The 27746-nt window shown below is 35.5% G+C and overlaps 1 pseudogene; it reads right to left on the bottom strand.

The window, feature by feature from the left end:
• Window positions 1-22409, bottom strand: part of LOC113107103 (zinc finger CCHC domain-containing protein 7-like) — a 38463-nt pseudogene extending 16054 nt beyond the window's left edge.
• Window positions 22410-27746: the final 5337 nt, after the last annotated feature.

Raw genomic sequence — 27746 nt, 5'->3', positions numbered from 1 at the left:
ACCAAATCCAGAAACTGAAGGTCAAGTTCACCATTAAAATCATCTATATGTCCTTTTCAAATTTATTGGCTAGTATTATATTACTGTTAAGTGGCAATACATTACTGCATTTATAACCAAAAAGATTTTAGAGAGGCTAAATCAACTACAACAGTAGTGTAAAAAATGCTTTAAATGCTAAACGGCTACTGTATGTGGTTATTCAGTTTATTTTCCCAGCTGATGTGACCTAGGTGATTTTAGCTGAAAGAGAGAGCATATTACACTCAAAACAATGCTGGGATGTTTTAACCTAACTTTGGGTCAAATATGGACTAAAACAACCATATTTGACCCAAAGTTGGTTTGAAACAACCCAGCATTTTTTTAGAGTGTAACAACACAATAATTGCAACTTTTTATCTCACAATTCTGACTTTTTCCTCAGAGTTGCATTTTTATATTAATCTATATTGTGTGATAAAAAGTTGCAATTACATTGATTTATTTTTTTATTCAGTGGCAGAAATGTTCTTCCAGGAGAAAGTGTATTAAAGGGATATTACACTTTAAAAAAGGAAACTGTCATCAATTACTCACCCTCATGTTATTTTATCCATTTTTATTTATTTATTTAATAGGGACCATATGCATTCATATAAATATACAACATGTAAATATGCCAGAATTAGTAACAACTACTTTTCATCTGCAGTCCCTAGCTTAGATTTTCATGTTGCATTTTCAAAAATAACAAACGAATTCCATCAAAACTTTCACGCTTCAAAAAAAAATGTATAGACATCGTAAATGTATTCAATATGAACAGTGTCTAGCAAGCAGGTCTGAACTTATGTTTTCCATATTTGATGTGCTCTGTGTGCATTAAATCACAAATGTTTATATGTGAATTAATGCAGCAATTAAACGGTTCGTGATATGAAGAATTTGTGTCTCTTCGGACACATTTTTGGGGCAATGGACTTTCAACGCAGGAACATATATCTCAGATTTAATTCAAAATACATAGTGTTTTGAAGATAAATGAAAGTGTTTGTAAAGACAGCACATAACATCCCCAACTAAACCAGTGACACACGCATCCATCCTGAGCAACTCTATCCGCACTCGTCTCCCTCGAATGAAACCATTCAGCATCCTCCAGCAGACTCCCCGGCTCAAAGAGACGAAACATGGGACTGAACCCTAAAAAAGCTGATCAAAGCCTGAAGCAGGCCTCGCCGTTAACCAGTTCTGCAGGCTCTTTGTGCGGTGCTGTTGACTTCTGCCACTGGGCTTGCGGACGGGACAAAGAGAGCGGAAGAGGGGCCAGCAGTCAGATTAACACAGCCATACATAACAATGGAGGCCGAGTGTGTGCGACCCCGTGTACCTTTGTGTGTGAGGGTGTATGTTTAAGAGAGGGAGAGAGAAAGGGATGGGAGAAGTTGCTCACGTTCAGTCCCACTTTTGGTTCTTATTGCAGGACACAAAAATATAGACAGCCCTCCGATGGACCAGGGTCAATGTAAGTGTTTAGGGACAACTCATAGAACGGTCACGTGACCTATTTGGCTAACATATACTACTCTTTAACAGTTTGTTTGTTAAAAAAAAAAAAAAAGCTGAATAACTTTCTATTCATTAAAAAACCTTGGGGAAAAAAAGATTATATCAGTCGCCATAGATGTATTAAGCAGCACAAACACAAATAAGCATATTAAAATGATTTCTGAAGGATCATGTGACACTGACGTATCAGCTTTGAGTTGAAAATCACAGGAATAAATTACATTTATTTAAACGAAATTACAAGATTTGCTGTAATTACTGTATTTTTTATCAAATAAATATAGCCCTGGTGAACATAAGAGAATACAATTCTAAAAAAAGGCAGTAGTATGACAGTTTAAGTATCAAAAACTAATCAGTAATATTTTAGAAAGTATGCAAAGTATTTTTTGTTTTTGTTTTTTTGTCTGTATGAATTAATATTCTTTAGAGCTTGTTTGATATAATTTACAAATACTAAATAAAATATAAATATGGCCTATAATGTGTAATGATTATAATGTATAAATAACAAAATTATAAAACGTTGCTAAAAAGCCTTAAATTTTGTAGTTGGACAAATAAATAAAAAAAAAAAAATATATATATATATATATATATATATATATATATATATATATATATATATATATATATATATATATTTTTTTATAAAATAAATGTGAAACTAAAATCCTTTTTTTTTTGCCTAGTATTGATCACATCAGTTGTTTCTAACTAATTTCTCAAGTTGTATGAAAACGTATGTAGACAGAAGTCTTATTTAACCTCCAAATAGAATGCAAAATGAACTATGGCTGGTCGCATTCTCTTCCTGTCTAAGAGGTATTTCTTGGCCAGAATAAGCTGCGATGTGGACCAGACTCTTTGCCGTTTAGTCAAAGGTCTGGTTTGTGAGACTAGCGATACAGAGAAGCATAGATGCCCCAGAGAAGGGCAGTCATGGGGGGTCAGCAGCCCTCACAGACCCCCTGACAAACACTTGACATGGACCACAGAGCAAATGCATTACGTCCCTATTCACCCTGCCTAGAGCAGACCTTAATCCAATCAAAAAGTGATCAAAAACGCACACACACACACACACACACACACAGCATTCACATCTGCTTGACCAAAGGCATGTCTTTCTCTCCTCCATTTCCTCCAATTCCTTCATCAGCTAAATAATCTCCTCACTCATTCTCATTTCCTGTCAGAATTCCTCCCTCCAAACCGCTTTCATACCTTCTGTGCAGCCCTTTCACTCCCTACATTTTTTAATGGCCTTTTTGAAATTTTTATGGAAATGATCAATCAAATGAAATGAAATGAGCGAGAGAACAGGAAATTAATGTGGGAATGGGAAAAAGATATGTTGCTAGCCGGATTCAAACACTTATTTCCCACATGAGCACCATCTACTAAGCCACAACTCCGTCCTCTCCGTTCCTTCCTCCTTTATATCAGAAATGCCAGATTTACATCCACACGGGCAATTAATCTCTACTTGACGGAGGAGACGGAAGGCAGAATTCAAATGAGCGGTGCAGTGAAATGCATCATGGTCCATGAACAGACCACAGTGAGTTAGGTGAGCAGTGGTGAATGTGAGTGTGAAAACCAAACAGTGTGCAACAACGCCACACTTCAAAGACAAAATACACACACGGGGTACTTCACTACATGAGAGTGCAGAAAACATATTCACTAGTGTTTCACACTCCACTAAATTCAAGCATCCGGTTGGATCACAAACAGAACATGCTGGAAGAGAGGACCAGGACATCAAATCAAGCAGAAAGAGACAGACATGTTGAGATGTATCCCTCTCAGTCAATACATCATCATGTACAGGTCGATTATGGATTACAGCGGCACATTTCATTTCATGCTCAGTCTTCATGTTTGCAGCTCTGCTGTGGAGCCTTGCAAAATGGATTACGCTGATATCTCTATTGCACACATACACACAACTTTAGCACCAGAAACTATCTTTGGAAGGCACACACACAGTTTATGTTACTATTTTGTTTTTAAAGGGATTGTTCATGTAAATCTGAATTCTGTCATAAGTTACTCACTTGAATGCCTTGATTTCACCAGAGACACATAAAAGTAGAATTTATTGAAGAATCATTACGCAACTCTTGCCATACAAGAAACAAATCATAGACACCGAAGACTATTAAAAAACAACAACACTCTTAAAAATAAAGGCTCTTTATTGGCATCTATGGTTCCACGAGGACCTTTACATTAAAATCGTGGCTTTAGTGTTGAAAAAACATCTTTAAGATTACTGAAATGTTCTCCATGCTAAGACAATTATTGTTTTTTTAACAGCTGTCCACTGAATGGTTTTTTAGGGGCATATATATCACTTAAAAAAAACTTTTGGAGGCTGTGAGTGTATGGAAATATTATAGTTCATATGACCTGTGCACTATATTGCAATTTTTCTCAAGCCATATAATAGCTATTTGTTACAAAAACAGCCAACATTTAACTCATTATTCAGGATGAATTGAAATATGTTGGAGTAAATATGATAAACGATGTGTTAAAAGTCCTCGATTTTTGTGTTCCAACAAAAATGTAACAGCAATGCCAAGTAATGCTATTTAATACATAAATATGAATTATGATAGAATTAGCATGTTTTGTTTGACTGTGTATGCATGCACAATTTTCTATGGTTATATGAATAAAAAAATCATAACCATATCATAACCTTTTTTTGGCCTCTATACATACACAGGCATGTGTCAAATAACTTGTATCATAACATTATAATCCCCCTCTTAAATAATAAATACATATTTTGTGTAGCCTATGTATAATTTTGGGGCCAAAATTTGTCCTGTAATTGGCGTTTTTTAACCCCAAAAATTAAAAATACAAGCAAAAATGTTGGGTTAGTTGGTAGTAAATATAATTAGCATTAAAAAGGAAAAAGTTAAAGGAATATGAAATCAGGTAAATGTTCATTAACGATGGTGTACAGTAAGGATATCCTCAAGTCTGCCAAACAATCTGACAATCAATCCATATTACACCAACTCTGCTGGTACAAGAAGATACTGGGGGGCATGGGGACAAATCCGTGCCTTCTACCCCAGGTTCATCATGGCACACAGTGCATGCTGCCACGATCATGGCATTCCTGACTCCTCGTGTAAAGAGGGAGGTGGGGCAGGTGGCCAAACCTGTCTGTCAATGTACCATTGCCTCTTGCAACCCAGAGGGGGCCCAATTACTGCCCAGCGGGGCACGGTATGGTAACAGTATGGCAAAAACACGGCAACCATACGCTCCAATCAGAGAGGCAGACGAGTAAGTGACAGGGGATGAGGGAAGAGAGTCACATGGGACTGAGAAAAGCACACGCACACACTCAACATCACTCCTTGTACTTGGTAATCTGATGTCAAGATAATGAAAAAACAAAAACAAAGCCTTCAACCATAAAAAAAACAAAGTTCACCAAAATTCTAATCTGTCCTTATTTACCCTCATATCATTCCAATCCTATAGGACTCTCCTTCCTAAGTGGCAAGGCAAGGCAAAAGCTTTGAAAATTATACAAAAATTGACTTAATTAAAATGAATGTAAAAACAGTTAGAAATAGAAAATGATTTTTGGAACACAAAAGGAGAAATTCTGATTTTTTTAGAACAGTGGCCAAGGGCTTATCAAACTCCAAAATGGACAAAAAAAAAAAACAATTCAAATTTCTATTTGTCAAAATTAACTTTGTTCAACATTATAGCTCTCAAATCGCATTCATATTGGAAACCATATATTTTCTGAGAGTAAAAACCGATGTTTTTGTCTATTTCTAACACAAAGCTTCAAAGGAGTCTGAATACATTGTTTATTTAAATATTAAAAACTAAATTAAAAATATTGATTATAAATTATATTATTTTTATATTATAAATTATATATAAATTATTAAATCAATTATAAAAAAAATAATCATAAAGTATTATTATTTTTAAGTCATCTGATCTAATTTGGTGTTGATTTTATGTCATTTTTAGAAGCTTGATAACATATGCTTTTGTTTGCATGGTCAAAAACAGCTCTAGTTTGTGTTCCATGGAACAAAGTCATAAGGGTTTAATAATGACATGAAGCTAAAAACAAAACAAATCCAAAAAAAAACATAATGGACAGAATTATGTACTGTAAAAATTTATAACTCTGCATGAACTTACATTCATTTAAGAGTGATTACAGAAATTAATCTAAATCCAGTAATGTTAGAAACAGATGAAAAAAATAATGATGCAAAGGATGTAAACTTGATGCAAGAGTACTGGTAGTCAGACTGCACGTGCATCGATAGAAACAGCTTGTGTGCACATGCACATCTCAGTCATGCTCAGTCACTCGTCACAACGCTAGTCTGTGACAAACCTGCTTTAAGAGCCCACCAGAGAAATGTGTCCCCAGCTTGCCCTGCCGTACAAATGAGAACAGCACTGAGACACCATGCATATGCTTAAATATGCTAAATACTATTGCAGCAGTTTTGGCACCAGTATCAGATGTATAGCTTGTTTCTGAATGTATCTGAGATGCATGAACATCATTACTAGACACCAATCTGTTAGCATGTTCTATACAGTGTATATATATTTCAAAACTGTGATTCCCTGTGTGGACAGTTATCTAATATTCCAAACCTTTAGTTTTCCTTCTGCTTCCACGACGTATACACAAACATACGAGAAGGAAAAATTAAACGCTTAATAAAGCCACTAGCTTGCGACTTCAATTCTCCTCTGGGAATGTTTTTCTATCAGGCTGAAGGGCAGATCGACTTTTCATGATTGTTATTATACGAAAAGAGATAAACTCCATCATTAATCGGCTACATTCCCTTTCCCTTACCACTGATAGGAAGAGAGAAGGGCTTTTCTGCTTCCCATCCAACCCACACTGTAATTAGGCCTCCCTTACATTCACTCACTCACTAAAATGTAAACGTGCACACACACACACACACACACACACACGGGATGCGAGAGACAGCCGTGTTCAGCAAATTAAAAAATTTGTCATTAAGTGGAATTTACCATAATGCTGTTTTATCTTTCTGTGGCTGGGGGGGCTGATGAACTGTGTGTGTGTGTGTGTGTGTTATGGTTCTGGGGTGTGTGTGGGAAGTGGGGCTTCTGTAAATTGAAAAAGAAGAATAATCCTGCCCTTTCTATTGCCCTCTTCAGTCTCTCTCACACACACACACACACACACTGCAAATCCATAGCCATTGGGGTAATTAAATAACAGCGCTTTAAGATTCTAATTTGTTTTTTTTATTTTCCTGCCGTAGCCCATAACTGGACTTTAGGAAAGGTGGAAACAATAAAGGATGGATATGAAACAAGTGGGAACAGAAGACACACACTCAAACACACATACACATTAAATATAACCAGACATATTAGATTAGCAAACATAAAGCTGGCATTATTAAAAACGATATCTCAGTCTGGAATTATAAACGAAAGACAAAGGGAATTATTTCTACTTTTCCCTCAAGAGATCCAGGAAAAATCCAGGGGGGGATTGTGGATTCTGGGAGGACTGCACTGCTCAGCTCGGACCACCTGGAATAAAATATGAGTTTGGGTGGGGTTCGGTTACATCAGACTGACAGCAGGCAGCACGTGTAAAAATATCCGTTGCATCGAAACAAACGCAACAAATGCGGCGTTTCCACACACGGAGCATCAAGGAATACTTCAACAACGATCTAAATCCCATGTTGGTAAACAGGAAGCATAAAAGAAAGACACTTTTGCCTATTTCCGACAAAGTTAAACAAGCAGATAACTAGTTACTGTACAGACTAAACTAACTAAGTGATCACAAAACAATAATAATAATAATAAACTAAGACTAAATATCTACTTACAGTGAAAGTCTATGGAGAAAAATTGTTAATTTGCCTCTCAGACTTATCAACACATACTTATTTTTGTGTTTATGTATTTAAACTATTTGTGGTATTTTCTGCGTATTGAACGGAGAACATTAAAACGTTTTAAATGCTACTTCAATAAAAACACTGTTTTTCTTATGAACATTGTAGGATAAAGTCCCATTACAAAAGTAGGTTCTCTCAGTGCCCTAAAAGAGATTATTTTATACGAATTACTATAAACATTTCTGTCCAAATACCATTATTGTTTAGAGTTAAAATTACAAACCTATCTAGATTTAAGCTCCGTTCACACCAAGAATGATAACTATAAATATAAAGATATTAGCGTCCACACCAGCCAGTGATATCGTCCCAAGCTCGTTACAGCAGGATGGATTCTGATTGACTGTCAATGTTTGTATCATTCATCCATTGCAGTCAGATTCACAAAGGAAGGCTTTTTTATGTAGCTTTTAAGTAGCATCATTAAATGATTAGCAAAATTTCACAATATCTACATCAATTTAAAGTGATAATTAATGGTTAATTAATGGTAAATAATGGTAAATAATGGTTTGTGACAGCATCCTGTTCTTCCCTTCCAATAAAAACCCTAAGAGGATTCTTTTAAACAATTGGAAACCATTGTATTATGGGGTTTCTGAATGTAAAAAAGTCATCAATAGAGTATGATACGAAATAGCCTCAGATGATGATAAGCTTTTTAATGAAAGGAGTGATGTTTGCATGTTTCCATTAAAACTTTTTAAATAAACGGATAATTAATGCATTTTATAAAATACTTAAGAAAATTTTGAAAAGTCTCCCACTGACTTGCATTGTTAAAATGATCACCATTTAAAATCTAACTAACATTGCTTACATCACTGAAATATCTGGTGCACAAAAGCAGCATTACATGATGACTGTAGTCTACAGACTGTAGTCTATGCATGGCATCTCCAAAGCCAAATTTTATTAAATAAACAACATAACATCATTGTGCCTGGTATAACAGAGTGGGTTGGTCCTCATTGTCTAGTAGGAAAAAAATGCATTGGTACTTAACTATTTATAAAGCCATCTTGGGGATGTTGACTTCATATCTTTGCTGTCTTGTAAAACAAAAAACTGTTGAGAAATATTTTTTGTGTTCTCAAATCTATTACACTCTCTCGGTTCCATTTGTTAGATCTGAATTTGGAAAGAAAGCTTTTGTGTATTTAGCCTCGTCTGACTGAAATCACCTTCAATCGAAACTGAAGCTACAAAATTGGCTGTCTTTGGATCGGTTTAAAGAAGTCATTTGGCAAATGGAAGATAATTCAGTGAAATGTAATTGTTTAAATCTTTTTAGTTTGTTTGTATTGTGTAAGTGTGTGATGAAACTTGTTATATTGCTGCTAATCTTGGCCAGGTCATTCCTGTGAAAGAGATTTTTAATCTCAGAGAGTCTTTTCTGGTTAAATAAAGGTTATTATTATTCTTTCCCTACCATGTTGGTACTGGCACTTCAATTCGAAAATGATCATTTCTACAAACAGCGAATGTTAATCTTTTCTTGTGAACAACAAACAAATTGGCTTTTTGTTTTTTTGTCCCCATCAGAAGATGCTTTAGCAGGTAGTGTGAATATATAACCCTAAAGTGCCCTTGCACCATACATCAGAAAATCCCATTACACCCAAAGGGATCTGCCAATTGAACTGAGCGTATTTATATGATAGGGTTTAGGGTTGTGGGCTAGATGCATATCATTTGTACATGAAACCTGCATATCATATGCATGCCAACAAATGTTGTATCATATACATGGGAAAACCGCGTATTATGCGCATGACAAACACATGCATATAATATGCACGCCAAAGTCCATTTTTGTGCATCAATATCACAAGCTTTTGTTTTTTATGTATTATTTATACACATTTTCATGAGATTGGGCTCTACCAACAGGAGGTTTCTTTAATACACCTTAACGTATGCCTAATGCTCTCACTAATACCTCTCTATTTGAATGTAGTCACTTAAGGCAAAGCCTTTATGGGAAAAATCTATTAAATATGCCATCAAAGAGTACCGGTGGTTTAGCCTAAAAAAGGATTACATTCAGGACCCCTCGCTCTCTCTCTCTCTCTCTCGCTCTCTCTCTGGTGCATGATAGAGACAGAGACAGAGAGAGAAAGAAGAGGAAAATATATATATAAAACAGGGGGTTGAGAATAAGATTTTTAGATTAGGCCTAATGCTGAATAAATATGGAGAGATTTGCGGGATGAAAGTCATTCACGCTCAGTACCTCGTAAACACTCTCCATTTCTCCTTCTGCTGGTCCACCGGGCCACTACGCTGGTCAACAGCGCCAACCCAATTACTATTGATCACCACACTTCAGGAAAATGAGAGAGAGGAAGAGAGCGAGGGTAGGAAGGTAATAGACAGATAGACGTCCAAATCCATTCAAAAGCGAGCGCCACTTTGGCCTGCTCACTCTGGAGGCCGAGCACAGTGAATACTGTGAAGGGTGCGGTGTTACCGTGTACTCATTTAGTGCACCCTACACTGCGACATTACTTTGAACTGAATGCAACCTTGACTGCAGCAAAAGTCATGAACTTCTATAAGGAGGTATCCAAAAACGATCTACTCACCTTCTGGTCTGAATGTAGGAATGTGCGGTATTGACAAATAGTGATCTCTGTATAATATGGGGAATTGTCGATAACAATAATTCAATGATATTTTGCTGAGTGTATTTTTTTGCTGGCACTCTGGCTGGTTTAGACATATATTATGGATAAATAATTATGACACTAAACTAACCAGTAGGTGGCATCAAGTCCCTGTCTTAATGAGTGATTCACTGAATCATTTATTCAAACGATTTGTTCAAAATGGCTGTTTCATTTAGAAATTAAGCAAGGGATTTTCTTTACAAATGGATCATTGACTCAAATGATTAGTTCTACAACAGATTCATTCAGAAACAAAGCACGGCAGTGTTGCTCTGAGACGCAAAGATGTTCTGATCTGACTACCCACATTTTTCAAAATATATTATTTTGTGTTCAACACAAGAATAAATACAAATTAATAGATGATTTGTTCAATGAGTAAATAATGACAGAATACACCTTTTTGGGTGATCTATCCCTTTAAATGACAAGCTGCAGTATGTTTAGTACTGTGCCTTTAAGAGATGCATGCACCATTTCTCTTTTGCCTGTTTACTTTCAATTTATACATAATTAACTTTGTTTATATGTAAACCTTGTGGTTTTTTGACAGTATTAGCACAATCAGATGATAATAACTAATATAACTAAATAATAAGGTGCTGTTTGAAAGGCATTTTAGTGTATAAACGCTTTGGGTTGACGAGCTCTGAATAAGCACATGTTAGAACATCACGCAAATAAAATATTTCACATGCAAGGTCTTAAAGCACGTGCAAATAATGTACTTTTGTGATTGCAAATAAGTGCAGTGTCTCGTGAGTGTAATTGACATTTGATGTGAATGTGTCTCGCGAGTTGCAGTTTGAACTAGAGCCGCGAGACATAATACAACGCATTGCTTGAGGCAGATGTTGTGTTTTGTTAGTAAAGGTTTCATTATATTATTTATGTAGCATCCTTCGTTAACTATTACACGACTGTATATATTGGATCTGACAATGGTGTCGCTAGTTTTATAACGAAAGAGAGCCCACAACTTTCAAACGTTTCACTTTTGGTGTGTTGACTGACAGCACGCACACACACACACACACACACACACACACACACACACAACAACACAGTACATGCGCTGGATATCACACGCACGACGAGCAAACATCGGCCGCATATTTCAGTGAAGGGAAATGTCAAGCAGCGGCTTCTAATTCGTTGTTAACACTGAAGTATACGGAGATAAAACAACGCAAGTATCGATAACAGTATCGTCTGTCCTGAAGCTTATCGGTACTCCAGTATCGACCCAATTACGTATCGGTCCAAAAAAAAATACCGGTTCACGGTACCCATCTCTATTCGCGAATGATCCATTTATAAAGACTCTCACTTGCTTTGATTCCAAATGAATCAGCAATTTTGGATGAACAGTTTGAAAGAATGATTCAAAGAGTCGGCACTCTTGCTTATACCAGGGGCTACTGTACTATGAAGGGACTATAAAAAATTAATAATAAATAAACACCAAATTTTTACACCTTCCTGAATAATGTCCTGTCAATAAAAATGTGATTTTATGTGATGAATATGACAGACAGCTAGCAAAAACATGGAATTTAGTGGAAAGATAAGCCATCAATATGTCTGGCGTATGCAGCAATCGCAGTGACAGTAAATTGAAGAAAAGGTGGAATGATATGAGAAAAATGGCTTCCGTAAACATATCAACCTCATTCTACCATTGAAGCCAAAATCTACACAGCCAGATTCACAGCTCACAGCTAAACCAACGGTGTGTTTGGGCCGGAGATAGCAGAAAAAACTCAAAGCTTTACATCTCCATGTCATTATGAGTTACGATCCCAGTGGAAATCCCAGCGGATGAAAGCGGGTTTTATTATTTCTGCATGTCAGAGGACTATTTGATATGTTTTTTTTGTATTATTGCATGAAATGTGATAAATCATCTTAAAATCATTCACAATATGAAACAAATATAGTGGATATATGCTATAGCAAGCATTTTTGAGGTTCAATACATAAATGTTCGTACAGTAAGTACCCCAATTTCATAATGACCAAACATTATAGTGAGGGAATTCATGCTTTGACATGCTCATAAGAATAACCTAAAACAGACTCTGAAGAAGACGTTTAAAAATTATATATAGTCACTAATTAAACATTTTACACATATAAATGAATAAAATATAAATAAAAACATTAACAAATGAACACAAAATTAAAAAGTAAGATTAACCGTGATAACCAGTAATATGAAGCAATTCTTGGATTAACCAGGATTTACTAAAATCAGTTAACTCAATAGTTACAATAAAAGGTAAATATGGTTTCTTAATGGAGCACTATTAAATGATCAATATCATATAATAAAAGCAACAAAAAAAGCATAAAAAAGTATTATACAAAATTCTTAAGAGTATTAATAGACGACCAATACCATACATATATTTTTAAATACTTTAAAGAGAGCATTAATAAATGCCTAATACCATCTGAATATATATATATATATATATATATATATATATATACATGTATGTGTGTGTTTTTTTTTTGTTTTGTTTTTTAATAATAATAATAAATTATTTAAAATGATAAAAATAAATAACAATAAAAAGAAACTGTAACAATAACAATACAGGTGACATTAATGGATTTACCTGAATTTATTATAGTAATACTGCAAATAAAACTTAATATTACAGTGCAATAACGGTGTAAATATAGTATCTTATGAGAGTTAATTAATAAATGACTAATGTAGTTTCTTTCTTTATTTCCTTCTTTCTGCCTCAAAGCAATCGTACCAGAGGAGTTAAGTAGTCATGTAGTTGTTTTTGATGTCAAAAGTTTTATTTAACAGTTGCAGCAACAAAAAGGAAAACTCATAATGCACACTACTGCACTTTCACTCTCTCCCTCACACACACACACACACACACACAATTGAGAGCAGCTCACACAATATGCAAAAGAGACCCTAATAATAGTCAGGTGGCGTTTTCCGGAAGGTCCCTGAGGGAGTTAAGAAGGTTTGAGAGATTAGTAACACTGAGACACAGACCGACCAGCATTTAATTTTTCACACACACACACAACATAAACATACCTCAGCACTCAAGTAAACAACAGTACAGTCGCACGCAAAGAGAAATAAATGAGGCAAACAAGGCAGTACGTCTGTAAAGATAAAATATAAATACCATGATGCTTTTTATTGTAACATTTGTATAGTTTCAGAATTTCTGGAACAAGTGAAGATCAATCTGATGCATTTGGAATGTAATCCTGAAAATTTGTATTTATTTTATTTATTTTCATAAGTGACATTAGCAAATAGAGATGAGTGTGGTAGCTATTTAATATTACTTTTGGGTTACACTTTATTTAAATGTGTGTTTATTACAAAGTATTTAAATAAATAAGTACTTAGTTATATTATTTTACAGGTTTAGTGTTAAGTTGCCTATGATTACGGAACATTTACTGTTAGTATTATAGTAAATGCATGCAACTTGTTTATTGAGATAAAGTTTTACCTCCTTCTGCACGTTTACTATGTCACATAAAATCAGATTTCTCTTAAAAATCGGTTATATACATGCAGTTTTACGGGGATCGGATGCTATGCATGTATAGTAGTTGTTGTATTCTTGAGCTTTATGTAAGTGGTTTAATAACAACATCAGTTTTTTTGGACGTAACCTTTTTGGAATACGACCGGCTTAAATAAAGAGGCCAAAAGATGCAGAACAAGCAGAATTTTCCCGCTTCATTTTGCACCACTCTAATGAAATGATATTAATAATGTATAATCTATTAGTCCACAGTCTAATAAAACCCCAAACAGTTAGGCGATCATCATATTGGCTCAGTTTTAATAAATACCCCTTACCCAAACACCCCACCCGAAGAGACAGACTGATTTAAAAGTTACAGTTGCGCTCAAAGGGAGAGAAAAAAATGTATCAGGTCTCCATGGGGCGCCCTGTCCTATTTTGCTGAGGCAATAATTTGATATTATATTAAATGACTGCTTAATTATAATAAATCTTATTGGTAATTGCAATAACCTTACCCCCCTCACCAGTGAGTGACCAGTCCTGCAGAAGGATAAAATCAAGCCAAACTATAAAATACAAGAGCAAAGTCTAATATCCACAGGAGAGGAATTTTTAATCCTTTATATTCCTGCTTTGATTACACTTAAATTGGGTTTATCATAAATTACAATATTAGTCTGAACATGAATAAATAATACCACCTGGCCTTTATATTTCCTCCATAACTCATTTCAGCATTTTTGTCATCATACAGAAAGTATGTTACAGTGACAAGTGCTTTCAAAACCCTCTGGACACTCAAAGCCAAATATGAATTCACATGGTCTCAATTCCTCTTCTTAAGAAAAAAACAAACAAAATATGCATTTTCTGTTTTCCGAGCACCAGCTTGTCATCACATTTAAATAATTCTGTGAAAAACAAATATATTCAGTGTGGAATTAAGATCAGAAGCTGTTGGGTGGGGGACTTTTTCCACTACACTTTGTCTGAAAACAGCCCACACAAATATTCTATATTGAAAAAACGTTCGCATCAAACCAAATGAGCACCTGCGAAAACAAACACAGATGTTGGACTTGAGGTTTTCCGGGACAACGCTGCATCGTTGTGCGGTGAAGATAATCACAGAGGAACAGACACAACATTCAGATTTAACACACTCTGGGAGAATATTCTCCAAATGATTGCACAACTTATTAATAAAAATATTCGGATAACTTCATTAAGTGAAAAATGCATGTGACATAATAAATACAAAACGGTTTTATTTTGAAAATAAGTTCAAGTGTACAGGACCAATGTGGGGTCAAAAAAGTAAAAAAAAAAAAAATCCACACACAAAAAAAGTCACAAAAAAAAAAACTGATTGTTATCACATAGGTTAACATAATCAAAATTATTATTCGTTTATGCGTAAAACTCACAGAAAATGTCAGTTGCCTATGATTACGCAACATTTACTGTTAGTATTATAGTAAATGCATGCAAGTTGTGTAATCAGGAAATATTAAGATAAAGTTTTACCTACTTCTGCACGTTTAATGTGTCACATAAAATCAGATTTCTCTTAAAAATCGGTTATATACATGCAGTTTTACAGAGATCGGATGCTATGCATGTATAAAAAAAACTGATTGTTATCACACAGGTTACCATAATCAAAATTCTTATTCGTTTATGCGTAAAACTCACAGAAAATGGAGTAAATAATTTTTCCAACAGAATAACTGTGCTCAGACGGTTTAAAAGCACCAATGAGAGAAACTATGACAATGGAGCAGAGCTGTGTTCCTCAGGCTTGCCTTCTCTAATCAAACCTGGTGTGTGACCGTTTAGTATGAAATTGGGATGGGAGCTTGCCAGCTAACCCCTTCTCAAAACTACACCCACACCCTGTAACATGATTAAGGATACCTGCTGTCCCATGCAGAGCCCACCCAAAACGCCAGACGTCCAACCGGGAACACACGCAGACCTTTCAAACAGGATTACACTGACCACACTCCAAGCGCAGTTCACCGGCCATTCGTGAAGAAAGAGCTGATGGAAACGTGCTTTTCTCAGAGAAGCCGGATTGGCGACCCAATGAAAAATGAAAAATCTCTTGGAAAAGTTTGATGAGATTCTCTCGATTTAAGGCCAAAGCTCAGCCACTACTTTTTTGATCAAGAGAACAGTCCTGAATTTTTTTTTTTTAATGTGTGTGTGTGTGGGGGAATTGCAATAGCTTATGTTCTTGAATTTAGGCTCTACATAAAGACAAATCGATAGCTATTTCTATTGAGATATGCCTTAAAAAAAACATATACTGTTCTTTATAATCAATATAGGAGCTGGTTGGATTGTCCTTGAAAACCGGTGACTCCAATTAGAATCAATCACTGGATTGTAATGATACTTTGGGAATTATACACTAGAGTTTGTGTGCACACAGAAAAAGAATTTGATAAATATGCATAATTAGGTGAAAACACACATAATTATCTGAACTCTGAAAATAATGTGCATCTAAATTGAAAGGCTTGATGATGTAGAATACAACAGAAAGCAATACATATTTAACATTATGAATAGGCAGAAGCAATTCAATACCAATGTTTAAAATTAAAACACATCATGCATCTATATTTTACAGCATTTGGTTATTTCCCATAAAAGCCAATAAGGAATATTTCATAATATTATGTTATTATAAATATATTGATATAATGATATTGAACATGCATTTACAATAAAATATGATGTAAAATATTTGTACAATAAAATGCAATCAGGAATATCTTCTCAAATAAATATAAATATAGCCTGGCGCTGTGATTTAATGTCAGATCTGTGTGTTTGTGTGAGGATATGGTGTCTGTTCAAACACACCGTGTGGAGAAATGGGTGTGGTGTTTCAGCTGAAGTGGCACTGCTGAGCCCAGATAAGAGCACACACACACACACACGCACACACACACACGCTCACAATAACACACACCACCAGAACCACTTGTCTTACACAAACTTACACCCCAAAAGCCCTCCAATCTCACACACACAGAACTACAGACACATATCACCTCACACAGCTGCCACACCTCTCACACACACACACACACACACACACACCTGCTAGAAGCATGCAGCACTACGCAGTCTTCATAAATCCTGCAGATCAAACTCTTTCACTCTCTATAAATATGTAGGAATTTAGACAAAGACACACAAACTATACGGTCTAGTATTCCAACAAAACCTTGAGTTTAAAACCATTTATTTATTCTACTCGAACTGAATGCGAAATTCCTGTTGAACTGAACTGTTCTCTTTAAAATCTAAAAGAAATGTTAAAAATGCACACATTTTTACATCAATATTACACTAGATATAATCTTTTCCAATATTATCCCATTTCAATTATAATCTCAAATCGATGTTGTAGGAATCTCTTTTGCTCTCTCAAAGTGAGTAATATAAACACTGTAAATATAAACGATATACATTGTATATATGTACACTACCACGTTAGTACCGGGTGAGTATTCATTTATTTATTGTTTTAACCATTACATTTATTCAGCAAGAATGCATGACATTGATAAAACATTCGATCATGACTTTTATATTGATATTTAGTTCTTTCAAACTTTCTATTCATCAAAGAATCAACAAAAACACAATTGTTTTCAGTGTTGATAATAATATTAAACGTTAGCATATTAGAATGGTTTCTGAAGCATCATGTGATACTGAAGACCGCAGGAATGGCTTTGCCACAATAGGTATGAATTACATTTTGAAATATATATTATAATTGAAAGTTCTCTCTGATCAAATAAACTCAGCCTTTTTTGCCAAATGGGTGCCAAAATTATGTAGTTTTAATTCATTATAGTTAATTCATTATATTTAATTCATTAATTCAATGTAGATTATAATAAGAAAAGTCAAAGTGCGAGGGAAACAAAACCAAAGGTGATTGACAGCTGTCAGTTATCAAGTCTGGGTGTGGCCTCATTAAACATAGTGAGAGAGAAAAAACAAGGAAACGAGGGAGATGGCGAGAGAACGAGGCGATGACGGCAAGAGAAAACTACAACCAATGAGTGACAAGGCCACGTTCAGTATAGTGACGATAGCAGTCGAGTCACAAAAGACCAAAAAGAGAGTGAAAAATAGAACGATCCACAACTACGACGACGCTAAAGAAGCTGTAATGCCGTTTCGTAACCTAAAAAGAGGGAAACAGATAGCTAAAGCCTTACCTTTGCATATGCCCTGCAGTATCTCACACACACTCAGAGACAAACACCCAAGCTTACATTCAGCTTACACTAACGCCCATCTGCTGCCACTGCTTTAGTCCAGCCTGATGACAAAGTTAGGTGTTCACAGGGTGAAAAACCAGACAGAACTAAAAAGGGGAGGGAAAAAACACGATAAAAAGGGGGAAAGGGAAATTAAAGAGGCACAAAGGGGGAAGAAAAAGAAAGTCTGACCACTGAAGAAGGCTCAACAACTCTAATGTGAGTTTAGAGCCCCCACCCTTTTTTTTTTTTTTTTTGTGGAGGCTCTCATTTTTCTTGTCTGTTCTTTTGAGTGGGGTCCAAGGGCCCCCTCCATCCTAATGTCAGACAGATTCAGAGACAAATAGGATATTTGGGAGGGATTTGGGGGGTGTTTTTGTGTAACCTTCAATTGATTATCAACACTTGTGTGCACACAAAAATAGTCATTCTCTGTTTGTTTTTTTTAGATTTTAAGTGTCTACTGTTCTTCAAATCAATCTGACAACATGTGCATCTGTTACTATATAGTATCAGCAACACTGACCGCTGTAGAGAATTGGATTTTAGTGTGCATGTGTCACAATACGACTGTATGTTGCTCGGCTGACATCACATACTTGAGACTTGAGCGACTGAAGAGAATTGGATTTGTGCGAGAGCTGTGTGCTCAGATGAAATTAGTCACCGCTGTCTAAAGCTTTTTACTAGTCCATCACAAACACAATCATACTAAACACAAAGCGAAAGACATGCTCACAAATAAAAATGTGCATGCAATACTGTGTTTTATTGCTATTTTTAGGTTGTTATACATTCTTCACGTATATACACTTACATGTTCCTTCTGAGCATTTTAGGCTCCTTATTCATGATTTAGTTGTGCACTGTGTATTTTAAAGGCATAAGGCTAATGCTATGCTCATATTCTCAATATTTTGTATCATAATATAGATTGTATATGATCTGATAAATGTATAGTACTTCATTTTATAGCAAATGAATCGCACACAAACATTGAATATTCATTCAAAATTCATTCAGATTTATTAAAATATTTATTGAAATTTTTCATTTTGAAAATGTCTCAAATGGGAACTATTATTTATATTAAAGTTAGTACAGTGCTAATAATCTCAAATTAGTCAAACATCAGCCAGTTTACATTTATGTATTTGACATGCTTGCATCCAAAGAGACTAACATTGCATTCAAATGTTTGGATCGTCTGCGTGATATTATTTAAAGAAATTAATATTTGTGTTCAGCAAAGATGCATTAAATTGATCAATAGCGACATTTATGATGTTGTAATGTTACAAAAGATTTTGGTTTTAAATTAATGTCGTTCTTTTGAACGTTTATCAAAATATTCTAAAAATAAATAAATAAATAATTTTAGGCACAACAACGGTTTTCAACATTGATAATCAGAAATGTTTCTTAAGCAGCAAATCAGTATATCAGAATGATTTCTGAAAGATTATGTGACGCTGAAGACTGGAGGAATGATGCTAAATATTCAGCCTTGGCATCACAAAAATCATTTCATTTAAAAAAAATAATAATAACTTCAAAACAAAATAAATAAAAAAACTGATTTTAACTGATTTTGTGGGCCCCAGGACAAAATTATCAGAAAGGACTCACTCTGACAATGGATTTGGTTTAAAAATAATCCTAAAATCATGATGGTAGGTGTTTTTTTCTAAATTCCAATCAATGCTCCTACACTCCTACCTCACCGAGCACCTTTTGTCCTGCTCTGCTACAGTTAACCTGACACAGAAACCTCTGGCTTTTATACGTGTGAGTGTCCAGGCAGACACTACCTCTCCAGCCGCTTCCTCCCTTCTGTGACCCACATGTTCTGGAGTGCAGGGTCAAGCCTCAGAGATCAGAGACACAGAAGAGAAAGAGAGAGACAGAGAGCAGCCCCATTCCTCCCTCTCTCCCCTGTTTATCCCGCTGTACCCCTCCTCTCTCTCTCATCCTCCACTGAACCTCTCTGGGTAACAAAAGCAGGCCAAGGCAAGAGAAGAGAGTGAGAGGCATGAGCGACAGAGCAGAAATACAGGGCCACAGACTCCTCCACAGTCACCATTCAAATAAGCCAGAGAGAGCAAGAGAAGGATGGATGGATGGAGGGAAAGAGGGAGAAGAGACACAATGGAGCCTTCAGTATTTGAAGGGAAAAGAAAGAGAGAAGAAGAAAGAGTAGATAATGAATAATAGGAACAGGAAGGAGTCTCCAAATGGAAATGAGGACAACACATTCAAGCAGGATTGAAGAAAAAGAGAAGAGAGGAAAGAAACAGAGAGAGACAGAGAGAGAGAGAAAGAGAGAGAGACATCTGCTGCTTTGCTGAGCTTTTCAGGTTTACCAAATGTGTAGATCTGGAGAGATTTGCAAAGACATTTTTATTCATCCATAATTAAAGTCCCTCTCTCCCTCGCTCATGCTCTCTGACAGGAGGTTTGTTATGTGTTGTTTGTTTTTTTCCTCTACATACACAGAAATATTCCCTCGTTGCTTTTCCCGCATGTTCTCACGTGCATGCAAATGAACTTTTCTCACGTAAAGCAGGATGCATGTGCTCACGTACACACCTAGTCGTTTTGACCGACACAGTAACTTTACAACAAATACATGAGAATGAGACATCAGATTCAGTGATTTGGATGCACATACGGTTCAGTGCTTTAGGGATGAACACACATTTGTGCTTACATTAACATTACATTAAATGGAGACCACAGGTGTTCTGGCCTGCAAACCCATAAACTAAAAAAATAAAAAAACACAAATTTCCTTAAAGGTAAACATTTAAAAAAAAATTGAGCACAGCATGATTCGGATGTGTACAAGCACCACACAGGAAAAAAATGATATATATTAATAAATAAATAATGTAAATAATAACTTCATTCATTCATTTTTGTGTGAACTATCCATTTAAGTTGCAATCATAAAGTTTTTGTTTACATTTCCATCTACAATAGTTATCTGTGGTTGCAATTTAGACCTATACAGTCACACTGTGAGATATAAAATCACATCATAAGAAGACTAAAATGTAAAAAAAAAAATAATAATAATAATAATTACTTAATTTCTAAAAATAATGTTTAATAATGTTTCTGAGTCTATTCTAATTTGATGTTTTAGCCGTTTCTTTTGTCTAAATTAAAATGCGGGTGTGTAAAGCCTTAATTAGGCAAAAAACTACGGAGCGCACCATTATAAAAAAAAAACTAGAATCTGGTCAAATCCTTACCTGGTAAAGAGACGTTGAGCTGGATGCTCTGATCCTCATCCTGTTTGTCCCGGCCCAGAATCATCCAGTTCTCCAGTCCATCGGAGTCCGAATCCGAATCTGAATCCAGATCCTCTATAGGAGCATGTACAGATTCAGAAGAGCTGTCGTCTGAATCAGAATCCAACACCACGATATCATCCGAGGAACTCGTTCCTGCTTGAACTTGAGGTAGACCGGGTGAAAGTAACTTCCCGTTCCAGCGTTTGGACGATTGACCTTTCTTAGCGCAGATGCTGTCATCTTCCTCTGTGTTGTCTGACACTGTGATAGCATCTGTGCCAGAGTCAATCACAACAACATCTACAGGTGGAGCAGGTGGAGCAGGAGGAGTCTGAGTCTGTGGTCTCGAGTCCTCTCGGTCCTCCTGGACCTCAGCGCTGTAGTGCAGCTGGGAATAAAGCCGAAACTCCAGTTCACTGTCAGCGTCAGACAAACTGGAGTCTGCATCATCCCCATACAGCTCGTCCTCATAGTCATCCTGCTCCTGATCCTCGGAGAACATCTCAAGGAGAGCCCTAGACACAGAGCAGCCCAGGCATAAACATCATCAAGAATCAACAGCAATGACATGAACATAAAACACAGTGCTTCTGATGACACTGAAGCCAGACCAATGTCTCTTCTGTATGTCTCAAAAGCACATACTATATTCAGTATGTATGAACATTGTTTACATTTAGCCAGCTTGACAATATGAAACAGAGAGGGAGATATTTCTGGTCAAATCCATGAAAACGATTCCAAACATTTCACACTGAGCAGATGTAACACATAAACACCAGCACATGGACACTATACCAGAAGGGTATAACCTAAGGAATCCAGGAAAAACAAGAAACCTAAAGTGTTCACAAATAATACATATCTGTACAAATCCAATGAGTGAACAACCCTTTGTTCTCTAACAGCTTAAAATCAATTAAGACCAACATATTATGTGATGAGTATGTGTTAGCTTCAGTGCTATCGAGTGCTGCTGAATGACCCACGTGTGTGACGCCGGCGTATGATGACGTATTGCTAATAAACACGCACGGCTGTGTTTTAAACATCTGTAACCTCGTCTACAGCATATGACACGTTTCATAGCGTTTTCAACGAGAATGAATTGAAAGCTGACCTGTTTATAAACTCAGATTTGCTTCACGGGGACACCCGCTTCCGGACTCCACAGGAACAATAAATGGTTGGCCAACTAACCTCCAACCCTGGGGAAAACGCGCTATATTTAGCGCTCACATTACTGAAGATTGGTGACTCTGAATCTGGGGATTGTTTAAATTATTTACATACTTGTGTATGGGGGAGGATTTGAGAATCCATGCACTGTTCTTACTTTAATTTTCTGTTTGAATAAAGCCTAGTTGTCCTTATAATAAGCATAAAATACCCGAAATGAATTTAATTTCTAGAGTGTCATTTGGGAGAGGTTGCACTCAATTTCATGATAAACACAATGATGATGAGGATGATGTTGTTTTGTTTTGTCAATTGTATTGAGCAATGGGCAATTTTATTGCAAAATGAAAATTTTATTGTTTTCGGCTGTAATTATTAAAAACCCCAACACACAATATGATAAACAGTTACATGGCTTCATAAATTGGCAGCAAAAATAATTAGGTAAATAAAAAATATGACACAGACTGGTATTCCTATCATTATGGGGACATTCCATATCATTCGAATAAAGCTTTAGTCAATGTTGAAATTAACATCAACCAAGATTAATAAATGCTGTAGAAAGATTTTTTCTTGCTTAGATCATGTTAACTAAAGTAGTTAACTAACATTAACTAATGGACCATTATTCTAAACCATTATTCTAATTACCAACTGTATTTTGTACAAAGGTAATTGGGGGGACATTTGGTCCCCATAATGTAATAAATACCAGTACCTGCACACACACACACACTAACACACACACACAATATAAATAGAGAGAGAGAGACAACAACATTGCTTACTTGCAAAAATAAATGAATAAAGTGCACACACACATACACACTTTTTCATTTATATTTGCAAGGAAGTTATGAGGCAGTGCTATCGTCAACATATATAATATTGCTACTGTATATATTTAATGCCGTTTCATTTGTACCTGTTAGTTATTCAATCAAGACCATAGCTGGCATTTCAAGATGTAGGCCTTGTATGAGATATGAACTTCTTGCTATCTTTATTGCTGTAATAGAAATAACATGCAAAATGTTCTTTTATCGGTTGCTGTGTTTGGCCTGCTCTGAGGTCCACATTTACATATTTTAACAGGCAGCAGATATCTGTCAGAAAGATATAAATCACACATCCATATTTGTGCTTTCGTTCTTTCGTACGTTCTTTCTTTCATTAATTTTTCTGTATTTCGTTGGGTGTGGGAATCATGGTGTGAATGCCATCTGATTCTGAAGACGTCTCCATGTGTGCGTCAGAAAAGGCCAAAATTTCTCTACAGAAATTTCTACATTGGATGCATTTGTTGATCGTTATTACATTATTGTTTTAAAAGGAAAAAGGGATGCATTTGTTCGCTGGTTAATCTGCCCAAATTCAAACCAGTGGGGTGTTGAAGATGGAGTCACCAGCGAGGATGCAGGCTTTCCCGTTCCAATATCTGATTCCACACGGCTGTTCTGCATGAGAAAGATTTTCATTTGGGAAATAAAGCCAAATGGCCGACTTCAACAACCCCTCTTGCATTTCTATTGCTGATGTCTCCACAGCCTGCACCTTCAATGTGTTATTCAAGTGTAACATTGACCCATACTGTGCTGTGATCAATATTTGAGTATGCAATTATCATGGCTTTGAAAGTTATAAGTCTATTTGGGTGCTATACAGACAGAATTGCTGTATATGAATTTAGATATCTACCGACAAGCGTAGAGAAAAACAAAACAATGTTATACATGAAGTACCAGATACTAAATAATATTAATGTTAAATGTTTTTTTCACATGAGGTTTGCTTACTCTGTCTTTTCTTAGTGCTGATTCAAAGTCCAGAGCCCTTAGTTCTGACAGTTTATTGATGTCACTCGCCTGTTTGATTGTGTTTCTTTTTGAGGGTCCACTTAGAATATCAAAGCACAGTTTGACCCCAGCATGCCGCCACACGTCACACGATCTGGAACAAAACATTAAGTTAAGAACCCCATGTTCTCTTTGTGTGGTCTGGTGTTGTGCCAAGTGTTGACAGGTCTAGAATTCCTGCTGTGGCTCGGGCTTCACTTCTTCTGTACACATTTTCACAGTTGTTATGAGGTTAATACTTAAAATGCATCATTGTAATAAACCGCTCGATTAGATAATTACCCATTCGATGCAGATTTCGGCGTAACACCAAACTTGTCAGGTTGCTAAGGAAAACATTTTCAGTAAAAGGGTTCAATTTCTGTTACTGACAGTCAAGAAGCACCTCTGCAAAAGTTATTAACCCCCATTTAGTAACACTTTAGAATAGGTAACACCTATTAGTTGCTTATTAGCATGCATATTACTAGATTATTAACAAATGTATTAGTGCTACTTAAGAATATAATAATGCATTATTCTACTATTACTTATTCTACATAAATACCTAAACCTAACAACTACCTTACTAACTATTAATAAGCAGCAAATTAAGAATTTATTGAGAGAAATGCCATAGTTAATAGTTAACAACTTTTACCTATTCTAAAGTATTACCACACATTTTAATTTAAAAAAGGAAAGGATACACCATCAATAATGTCCTTTGCATGTAAAACTAATAATAACACAGCATTGGCTGAAATGTCTCTCTTTAAGCATGGGAAAATTATGCATGTTTATGAGCTAGTTATCATTACCAAACAAATTCTATACTAAAATTACCATATTTTGCTGAATATGCAGAACCATAAAACTAGATTTCCTTCAAGAAATTTCAAAATATTCCTGTATTCATTTGTTTGTTATTTGATGACAGTGTTGCATTTTGTTTCCACAGTAGACACTATGTAGTCCTATGTATCCTAGGTATTTTGTGGAAACAGTTGGTATATTTTTGAAAGGGATACTAAGGGAAATAAGAAAGCGCAAAAAGTGTGCTTCTGTCATAAACACTGAGGGCCAGATGATGCATTCCGAGTTTCTTCAGTTGCTTTGTTGTTGTTTTTATTAAAGTTGAAAAGACAATTTTGGATCATGCAGATGTGAGTTTGAGTGTGTTAATATTGTGGGAAAACACAACATTCGTTTTATAGACATCTATTCATAATGCATCCACACACCAAATGAGTTAAATCAAAAATGGAAGCGTCGATAATGTTGTTGATTTTCTTTGTTTACTTTTTGTTTTGTCCGCTTTACTGTCGCGTCTCGGTCAAAAGCAATTATTTCCGCTTCCAGCAAAGAAACAGCCCAAATTCCCTCTTATTAAAAACTCTCCGAACTTTAATTACTTTATTAATTACATTAAGAAGGAGACTGAAACACCACGTTTTGTAATCCTGTCACGTTAAGATTGCATGGGTGGAGCAATGTTCCCAAACGGAATAAAAGAACTGCAACTTCACACAACAAAACTCTTTAGAAAATTATTATTCTGTCTTCTATAAATGCATGCATTACTTAAATTATCTTAATTATTTTAAATAAATTATATGATATATTAAATAATTTAAATATTTGAATGTGCACAATTATATTTCCAAGCATATTTAAGTGGTTAGAGAGCAATTTAATTCTAAATAAATTATGTCTTACAAGTTTACCATTGTAATCATAGTTTCTGCAAAAATAAACATTTTTGTTAAACCAACCATTGCACTACAGTAACTCAAACCATACGGGTATCCTTACTGCCAAAAAACATAAGATCCGACAACGTTTCTTGCCTTTTTTCTTTTAATATACTAGTAATAGCTTTACCAGGTGATAAAAATATCAATAGAAGGAGCATTATTATTAGCCCTATTATTATGATATAAATAAAAATAAATAAAAATATAAAAATAATAATGTTTTAATTTTACATCTTACCTATAAAAATATATGTGTTTGTTTTTATTGTAAAAAAAAAAAAGAGTCAGCGGGAAACGGCTCATTTTCATTGAACCGATGAATTAGAATAAAATTCACAGAACTGTTTTTTTTTTTTTTAAACTCGATGTCCTAAAAATTCTTCAAGTGTTTTGACCATCGTGGATAACAACTGGTGTAATATTTTTGTTATTGTTGTTGTTTATTAATTCCATGGGTGGCTTAAAAAAGAAGCCCTGTGGTCCCAAGTGTGAAAAGAGGTGACACGAAGGGAGAAAGGGGAAGAAAGAGTGGACGCTGATGCAAGTTTATGTAGAACAAGTTTGGCCTTTGATCTTGGAGCGGAGTTGTGTGTAGTGACGCGTTTCCCTCGCCTCGGGTCTCCGTGACAACAGACACATGCACAGTAATCTCTCGTAGGAGCATCACAAGCACAAACTCACACTGCATGGGGCTGAACCTTAAAATTCAGCCCCACTTTAGAATTATTTTATTTATTTTATTGCAAATGCATACAGGCGTCCCGTCACGCGCGAAAAATATTGTAATTAAATAACTGACCTCTGGGCCAAAATTATCTGAAACAAGCCACTCCGTATTAAATTAATAGGGTCTAAAGCCTCATTCGTTATTCTGCCTGTAGCCCTCTATCAATGGAACATGGCTTTATGAGGCGCGATTAAATGAGCTACATTTGTTGTTTTCTGAGTAGAGGTCAGAGAGTGCTGAACTGCTCGTCTATCGCATTGTTCAAAGCTCAATTGTGTCTGTGTCGCCCATGAACCTCGAGACCTCAGATCATCGCCTGTCATCACCCTGCGCGTGCATTCACGTGCATTGTTAGGAAAAATCAAAAACTGTCAGCAAAAGTCTTGCTAGGTTCATCAAATGATGCTTTAAAAATGCAATAAAAAATGCAATATACACAACCAAAAAAGCTCCACCATTTTAAACTTATTATTATTATTTTGGCACATTTATTATAACGCTTATGCTGCTATAAACCTTATTAGACATGCAATATTGCTTTACATAGCTACCATTCGTGAAAAGTTTGAAATATCTAAAATATTAATGCATAATTTATATAAACAAAATGTATAGGCTACTATTTTTATTTCATAATAAGTGTTTAAAAACTTAATATTGAAAGCTATTGTAACGTTTTCTTTGACTTTCTTAAACCTAAAATTAGCTCGGTTACTCTTCATGCAGATGTTTTGTTTTTATGCTATTCATTTATTTAAATAAAGATCATGTTCTGCATTTCACTTAGGCCTACTGAACCCAAAATCCCTTGTCAGCATGAGAGATAGAGAGAGCGAAAGTTATGCTAAACAAATTACCAGATACACGCACGCACACCACTGCCCATATCTGAAGAGGAGAGCGGACGTGTGTGTGTGTGTGTG

The sequence above is a fragment of the Carassius auratus genome, chromosome 1, assembly GCF_003368295.1.
Source record: "Carassius auratus strain Wakin chromosome 1, ASM336829v1, whole genome shotgun sequence".
Taxonomy (NCBI): domain Eukaryota; kingdom Metazoa; phylum Chordata; class Actinopteri; order Cypriniformes; family Cyprinidae; genus Carassius; species Carassius auratus.
This window is presented reverse-complemented; position numbering and strand designations above follow the sequence as displayed.